This window comes from Lutjanus erythropterus, chromosome 9, assembly GCF_056507025.1.
Source record: "Lutjanus erythropterus isolate fLutEry1 chromosome 9, fLutEry1.hap2, whole genome shotgun sequence".
NCBI lineage: Eukaryota > Metazoa > Chordata > Actinopteri > Lutjaniformes > Lutjanidae > Lutjanus > Lutjanus erythropterus.
Genome location: NC_139325.1, coordinates 39,373,489 through 39,381,997, shown reverse-complemented (window position 1 = coordinate 39,381,997; position 8,509 = coordinate 39,373,489). Strand labels below are relative to the sequence as shown.

General features: G+C 39.7%; 1 long non-coding RNA gene across 1 annotated transcript; it reads left to right on the top strand.

The window, feature by feature from the left end:
* The first annotated feature begins 657 nt into the window (after positions 1 to 657).
* Positions 658 to 3,359, top strand: LOC146322158 (uncharacterized). The gene is made up of 2 exons (XR_014771368.1): positions 658 to 1,283; positions 2,123 to 3,359. It is a non-coding gene; the product is annotated as an uncharacterized LOC146322158 (long non-coding RNA).
* Positions 3,360 to 8,509: the final 5,150 nt, after the last annotated feature.

The window sequence follows — 8,509 nt, the reverse complement described above, 5'->3', positions numbered from 1 at the left end:
ATATCTCTTTGTTCTGTAGTGCCCGCGACTCGCTCACTAACCATCTGTCTCCTGCCAAAACACACCGGCAATCAGGCAGCCGATGTATTTTTTAACATGTGAAGTAGGAAACAAGTGGGAAACAACATGTGCGTGTTGTACAGCGGCGAGATTAGCCAATGTATACGCTTTAACCATAGATGCATCATAATGAACTAGACACAACATGCAAAGATGGCGCCCTTTCAGTCCAATGATAATTGCCCGCTGGGCACATACACCAAAAACATTTTCTAGCCTCTGGGTTTACTTCCTGGATATATGGTCAACTGAATATGCACAATAGTGTCTCCCCACTTCCCCTGTCAGTGAATTCCTCCTCTGCAGATCTTTAAATCACTTTTCTCAGCTTGCTGACAGTTTTATAAGTATAAAAACTCCATGGATCAAAAAGTCATGATAGAAAGAGTTGTAATTGAGCTTGTTTGCTGTTCAAGGTGTCCTACAGAGGCCTCTGTCATACTGTATGTAGGGGGAATTTTTCACCGCAATACCGCTAGTGGCCACTGGGGAAAACTGAAGGCTGAGCGGCAATGCCCTGCCTAGGTTTATACAATACATGTAAGGTTTTAACAAAGACACATCAACCCTGCATTACAAATCATAGAATTTTTCTTTTTACTGCAAGTATGTGTTACAGTCTCCTTTACAAAGTATGCACTGTTGCATGCAGTATACATACAACTGGGACATACTACTTCCTCTTGAACTTCGACCCTCTTGCGCATACACCCAGCACAAAGGATTGTGGGTCAAGATAGCCAGAAAACGATGCAGGCTTGCACACTCCAAAATGGGACCGGATGCATTAGAACATTCTGGTATTTTTGGCATATTGCATTTGACAAACTATGTATTGGGACATACAAAATCTTTTTCTGGCATACTAAATAGTAAGACAGTGTGGGCATTAGAATGCACAATAAGTTTGGTTTGTCCTGGTTTCTTCTTTGCAATAGCAACTCCCGCAAGAGTGCAAGTCTGCACAAATTTGATTGTTGCAGACAGTTTGATCCAGGGACCATGCCAAGTCCTTCATGTGTCTCCAGAATTAATTCCACGTCGTCTTATCTGGTGAAGGATGTGAACATGCATGGTTTGGTGTGTAGCACCACACTGAGCATAAAGGTTAATGAACTAAACTGTCATTGCATTCACATGTTTCAGTCCATTACATGCATGAGTGATGAAACAGAGACTCACCTGTCCAGGTGTGTCAGCTGCATTGATTGAAGTAAAATCAGGTGTGTGCATAGTGTATGTGAACTCTTAAGTGCATTCATGCTTAGAAATGTCAACTCCAAATGTTTTTTAGGAAATGCAATGTTTGTTTGTGTTTGTTTTAATTAATTGCAGCTTAGTTATATAAGCATGGTGTTTGGCTTAATTCTTCATACCAACCAGATTTCTGCACTCACACCTTTCTGCACACGCCCTCAGTACAACTGTTGAAAGAACATCTCAAACATGACCACGCCAAGTGCAACTTGGCAAAGCTGTAAAGACAAGAACAGATTAAACAGTGAAGCAGCGATCGCTGTGTTGATTTACAGTCATGTGTGCAGCACACCCACGGCATGCTGAGAAGCTGACAAAACAAAAGTATATTTTACACATTGAAAGCAGTGGCAACGTTCAGGGTTGGTACTTCAAACCCGGATGTTTACAGGCCTGATAGGCTTGATAACTGATTGGCAGCAGTGCTGTGGAATTATTTTTTAAAAACATGGCTGCACCAAATGGGTGCCAGTATTTTAAATAATAACACACCCAACATCTTATCAATCAGGCCAAAGTGGTTGGTGAATCATTTATTTTTATTTTTTTACTGTTTTAAAAACAAACTACACGCATGAAATATCTCACATGCATGATCCGTTTCTTCTCAAAACAACTCACGAAACTGATCAAATGATAAGAAAGATTCACAGCATTTCTTTTTAGTCATTATTTAATCTGCGTGTTAAATCCAGGTGCATTTAAGCAGTAAAACCAGAGTTCTGCAAGTGTTCTGGTTGATGGATGATGATAGTTGGGTTTACAGACTTTCCTGAGGATAACCTCTGTTTTCTGACTTTTGCAGCGGCTGTAATGGAATGTGAGAACCAACAATCTTCCAAGTCTCTGCTGGAATGAAACTTCGGCCTGGAGGGCAGTTCGTCAGCCTCAAGAAAATCTCTGCAAATACACAAAGACTCTCACAATCCTGTCCTACAGCACCATCATCTACTGCAGCCCCCCGTCACAGCCTGATCGAACATGAAGGAATGTCTAATTTATGCTCTCTTTGACATGGCTGTTGACCTGAAACGCCTCATGAGGCCTTCACAGTTTGCATGCTTTATGTTTGGAGGCTCTGGGTGCCCAGAGGTAGATAAGATGGGCCTTGAAGAAATTCCAGACTCCCTTGATAATGCTCGCTGAGATACAGCGCTGACCCAGAGTTACCCATACTAGCTGCTCCTCCCAGATGGCATGATTCTGGAGGACTTTAGATGTCTTATAAAGCTGCGTGACATTAAGCTTTCGGTATCAGTCTGCGTCCATGCACACATGCTGTACCACGATCTCAGATATCAGATTTGTGTTGTAATGAGCTTATATATTCCAGTGAGAACAACTGGAGTTCATCAAGTTTATTCTTTTTATCAGCAAAGTGAGGACTGATCAGAAGTACAAGTTTTAGGAATCCTCCATTAAACAGAACAAACTCTCTTAGCACTTTGTAACACTTCACATATTATTCTCTCACATGCACTTTAATATCACTTTTTAACATTTTATCCATCCAGTTTCTCCCCTAACCTGCACTGAGCACCTTCTTTGGACAATTTGTGGTTGAAGGACCACCTCATCCAAATTACAATGTTTTTGACATTTTCTCTCTTACATTAAGTGGTATCTAACCATGCAAAAAGTGTTATTTTTCTTGGGTTTTATCTGTTCCTGAGATTTGAGCCTCCGTCCCACTCCAACAGTTGGATGAGGAGAAGTTGTGCTGCTCATAAATGAAAACTGACATTTACAACTATTCAGCTACAACTGTTTTCCCAGAAACAGTGTCCTGGTGACTCTGAATAATTCACAGACCTAATATTGTCAGCAGTTTTCATTTGAACTACTTTCTACTGTCGAAATAGTCCCTGTGAAATTTGACAGTAATCTTCAATAACTTGGTTACTGATGATTTTTAAAATTTTTGTTATCAGTTTTGGATGCTTTGAGGTCCAAACATGAAATCCCACAATCCTCTGTTGTTGAGAAAGATGAGCTCAAAGTCTCAGCATGGCTCAACACGACTAGTGGTACATATGAGGGCACATGATGTTCCAAGGTGAATTTTGTGAATTTCGGCATTCGAAACGATTGATTATTTTTTCAGGTGTTTTGTTCATAGATCCCACTGTTGTTTTACTATCACAGTGTTTGTGCACAACGTTCAGCCAGCACTTTATATTCATAAGCGTGTGTATTTACTCTTTTTCTTAATTCACACAGATTCAGTCATGCAAAACTAATCTGTTACTAATAATTTTCTCTATGTCTGTTGTTGTGTCGCGTACGGGTGAGGATTAAGGCCATTTGCAAAAAAAAGAGAGAGAAAACCAAAAGAAAAAGGTAAAATGCTAAATGAGTTTAATCTTGATCATCTCAAAAAGTAGCCTTAATGCTAGAGCCAATTTTGAGATTCTGATTCTTCTGGATGTTTTTTTTTGTTGTTGTTGTTTGTTTATTAAGAGAAATGTGACTCTTAAACTCATTCTGGTTTTACTCTTAGAATACAGAATAATTAATTAACAAATTACTATTTAATTGTTTAAATTCAGAGTCCAATTCTCCAATTTATTCCTGAGTTTTAGGGTTCAGAAAGTAATAAATAAATAATAATTAATAAAATATATTTTCTTTTTTTTCATTTGGCCCCAATGGTCCTCCTTATTTTGTTCCTTTGTGTTATAGAATTTCATTGCACTTGTTTAGTAAATGCTGAAAGCAAATCTCAGATTATGTTTTTAAAATCAGCACATTGTCAAACACTCTGTTTTCTAAAGACCATCTGTCCTCTGTCAGTAAAATATATAATCCAGGTGAAATGAAGGAAAGAGAAAAATAAGCTTTTTGACAGCTGTATGACTACATGAAAATGCTTTTGTTTGCACTTTATGGTTGTATTATTATCGTGCATCAAATGTGAAAATATAAAGGTTTCACTCCAGAATGTTTCTCTTTCCAAAAGCTACCTAAATATCACTGTTTAAACCAGTGATTTAAAGGTGCAGTCTGTGAATCAAACGTTGGAAACTGTTCTGTCTTCCATTCTACAAAAAAATATTTCCTCTGTAGAGAAACACGAAATAAACATTTTCCACCTGTAAGTCAAATTATGGACAGAAATGTCACATGTGTGTAGGTGGATGTTCTGGAGCTCTTTGTTCTCATGGTTGTATCTATACAAATGCAAATGAGGTTTTTAACACCATCTACCATGTTGTTCACTTCTTACAAACGCTCACCTCTCTTAAATCCCTCCCTACATCCTCAAGCTATGATTTTTGGAATCAGACATGTTGCCCAAAAGCTTTTTTCTATTGCCTGAAATGCTTTCAGTAGAACCGAAAGCCTGTGGGCGGGCATGTTTTTTTTTTTTTTTTTTTCCTCTCTACAGTTGTTGGATGTCTCTAGGGAGTCTGATGGATTATGGAGGGGATTTCTGTTGGATTTCAGTGAAATAAAGAGCTGTTTTTTTAAACCACTGAAGAGCTCTCCTGTTGCATCAACCAATCACAAAGCCTGCAGACCTGACGTACCCTTAAGTGGTGTTTATATGCATTTTTTAAAACAGTAGACATCTCAGACTGTAAGCCATGTAGGCCTATAATAAAGTATTGCATCATTTAAGTGAAAAGAGAATGTCTGTGAGGATATAAGCCTTTTAAAACACCACTGGCCTACTTTGTCATCTAAATGAACAGTGTTGCACAACCTGGGGCTCTACTGTCTGTGACGATGTCTCCTGCATGATGGTGCCACCATCTGATGAAGAAATGACGAGATGAACTTTGTGGTTCTCGCTGCCACAAAATGATACAGTGACATCAGTGGTAAAAAAAAAAAAAAAAAACTAAGGCAGCAGAGGCAGTATTCTTCCATTTGCTATTCTTAACATTAGGATAGGTCAAAATGTAAAATAAAAGTCAAGGAGCCCTGTCCCGCAGTGATCTGAAGCGCATTGTTCAAAGGGTTTTAAATTATTCAAGGCATTGTCCAAATCCACTTTTGCCATTTTGTGCCATGGACGCAATTCATGGGTGTGTTTTGGGTGTAGCATGCAGTGAACCAATCAGAAAGTCGGCTCTCATCACCTTTAAGAAGCAGGTGTGCCTGGAATGCTAGCATTGGCAGCATGATAGCAGAAATACAGAGAGGAAACAAAGAGAAAAGATTTTCAGAAAGAAGACCAATCTCCACGAGTCATCCAGTGGGTACATTTCGTACATTATAGATCATAAATGTTGTATGTGACACACATACACTTTACATTTACACTTTATTTCTAATAGAAAATATGTTCTAAGGAACTTTATGAATCCACATTCCTGTGTGGGAAAAAAAAAGCCTCAGCCAAAGGTGCTATTTGCTATCTCATGCAGACGGAACTACTGGTTTTGACCACAATGAGCCATGCACAAGATAAAAACGCACCTGGCCACACCTTCATTTTTAGACTTACCACCTGTGGGTGTACAGACAGGTTCAAGTTCATTTGTTCTAATGCAAATATGGGGAAAATGACAACAGCGCCGGTGCAAGATAGCAATGCCACTTATGGCGCCCACGTCATCCGCTGTGCACTGGGTCTCATATGAGACATGAACCCTGGTGTTTGTTTGACCCATCCAGCATTAAACTGCTCCCTCATTATTACTATGGACTCGAGAGGTCACTGCATAACAATGAAGATAATTTAGGTTGTGATAAGTTGCTTGCACCCCTACTTCTTCCTTGTCTTTTGGCTGCTCCACTTTTTACACAGGATGCGCTTGCTGATCCAACCCTCTCCAATTACCTGGGCTTGGGACCTGCAATTTGGGAATGCACTGACTTGTGCATCCACAGTCTCCTGGGATTCAAGGGACTTGTCTTCAAGGACACTTCAACATGTCAGAGGTGGCGATCAAGGTGGGGATCAAACCACGGACCCATCGATAGGAGACAAACTCTATCTTCTGACGTACAGACGACACACAGATGAGTTATCTGTTTTTTTCTGGTGAGGATGGACTGTAAAAACACTTGTAAACACTTGTATAAAGAAATTTAACTCAACATGCTGATTTTCTGGCTTTAAAAAGAAACCCACAAACAGTTATGAAGAATCTACAACCATGCTAGGGGTTCTGTGAGGCTGTACTTACAGGCACAAGACTGCAGTGAGCTAACATAACATTAAGGCGGTGTAAATAAATATCATAGTCACCATCTGAGTTAATGATGGCTCTTGATGAAAAGGGATCACCAAAAGTACAGTTCATCCTGGGGAACAGAGTCTTTCTGTCTGTACAAAAGTTCATGGCAATCCACCCAATAGTTGTTGAGACACAACAAAAATCCTTGCATCAATCTCATGGTGGTCAGGGGATCCCCAGATTTATTAGGAAATATCCTTTCATGACAAATTTCCTGGTTATCCACTAGGTAGTTTTTGAGATATTTCAGTCTGGACCACAGTGGCTGACCATTAGTTATAATCATTTATCTCCATTATTCAAACATTTTTGCCAAAATTACATAAACAAGACTTATTCAGGAACAACAGCATTTCAAGAGTAACCTTTACAGTCTAAAATTCTAGTGTATAAGTTATGGGATAAGACGTGTGGATCTGCAGGTTGTTTTGATGCTGTCCTGACGCTCCACATTAATGCTGCATCAGTAGTTGGGAACATCTTGTTCTGAACCGCAGTAGCGAGGCAGAATCCTGCAGTGCACTGAAATATCTGGTTAAAAGTGCATGTCTGGACTTGCTCAGCCTTACATAAGAGGAGGACGTAATCTCATCAGACGTGACTGGGCTTTACAATAACATGGAAGCAGGTCAGAAGCTGGACCGACTCCAAGCTTTACTGATGACACACCACAGCAAGAGCTGAAGATCTGAAGAAGTGCTGCTGGGCATTCACATGACACACAAACACACACATACATAATATATGCCTACTGTATAGGTTTTAACACATCAGCAAAGTCGTATTCAGTCAGACTCCACAGTGGTCCCTGTTTATATGAGGCATATTCTCAAACTGTGGTATAGAGCCTTAATTTACCTTCAGAGAACCACAAGATCACACAAAAATCCATCTTGCCAGGCTTCAAGTTATTTGTTTGCGTCCGCACCAAGAGCGGCGCAATCAACATCCTCGGAGGGACTACTACGGGCGTGGTTTTAGGTGTGACGGCGGCGAGATGCGTCCATGGAAGCGACTTGTGTCGAACAAACAATGGCGGCTCCTGAAGAGGTCAGCGCTGAAACTCTGATAGGCTCAGCTTTATCCTGACTGGAGAGCATTTCTTCATTGCAAGAGAGCAAAGAACGACACTGAAGGCTTTTCTTGGTGGACAAGATATTTTTGCTCTTCTCCTGACTGGCTTCCTAACCGGTTAAAGTTAGCCCCTGTTAGATGTGATAGGCAGATGGTTCCTCCAATCACCTGGCAAGTGTTTTGAAAGTGCTCACCCTTTTCCAAACAGTTTCTAAGGACAACCATCTAGCTGGTCAGGTTAGAGAACCAGCAAGAACCACTACACTGTTGTCAAATTGAAGCCGCCATTACATTCATTTCATTAAGTTTGTAAAGATTTGGTACTGTGAATCAAATATAAATCAACACATTGGTGCGCTTTCAGCCAGATGTCGACCTCTCATCGACAGAGATTATGGTGCATTTTTAACCTTCCAAGAAACAGAGGGCAAACAAAGAGTTAAAAGGACGTTCATGTTGAATGAAGTGAAATTGGACACAAATGAATAAACAAGCTGGTAGATGTTTTGGTGCGTGGCAGTGAAGCCCAGTCCAGCTTCAGTTCACCCACAAAGAAGAAAAAGCTGCAATCAGCATTTCTCATAGGAGAAATTGATGCTCTCTGCACGTGTAGGTGACAGTGTACGAACGTAAGTATGAGAGTATTGAGACACAACATTCTTCTATCTGAAACTGCTCGTTATTATTCAGAAATAATCAGCTTCATGATTACCTCTGCTTAATTAGAAAAGGTCATATTTAACCTAATCAATCACTGATTTAATGCACAAAGACTGTTCACTTCAACTGAAAGATATTTTTATCTTTTATTTTATAGAATCTTTAAATTTATAAAACATTTTTTTCAGTTTCTGATTTTTCAGTGTCCCCCATTTAAAGTTGGCAGGCTTCAGTTCATTGGTTCATAAAACTTTATTTGTTTTTTTATT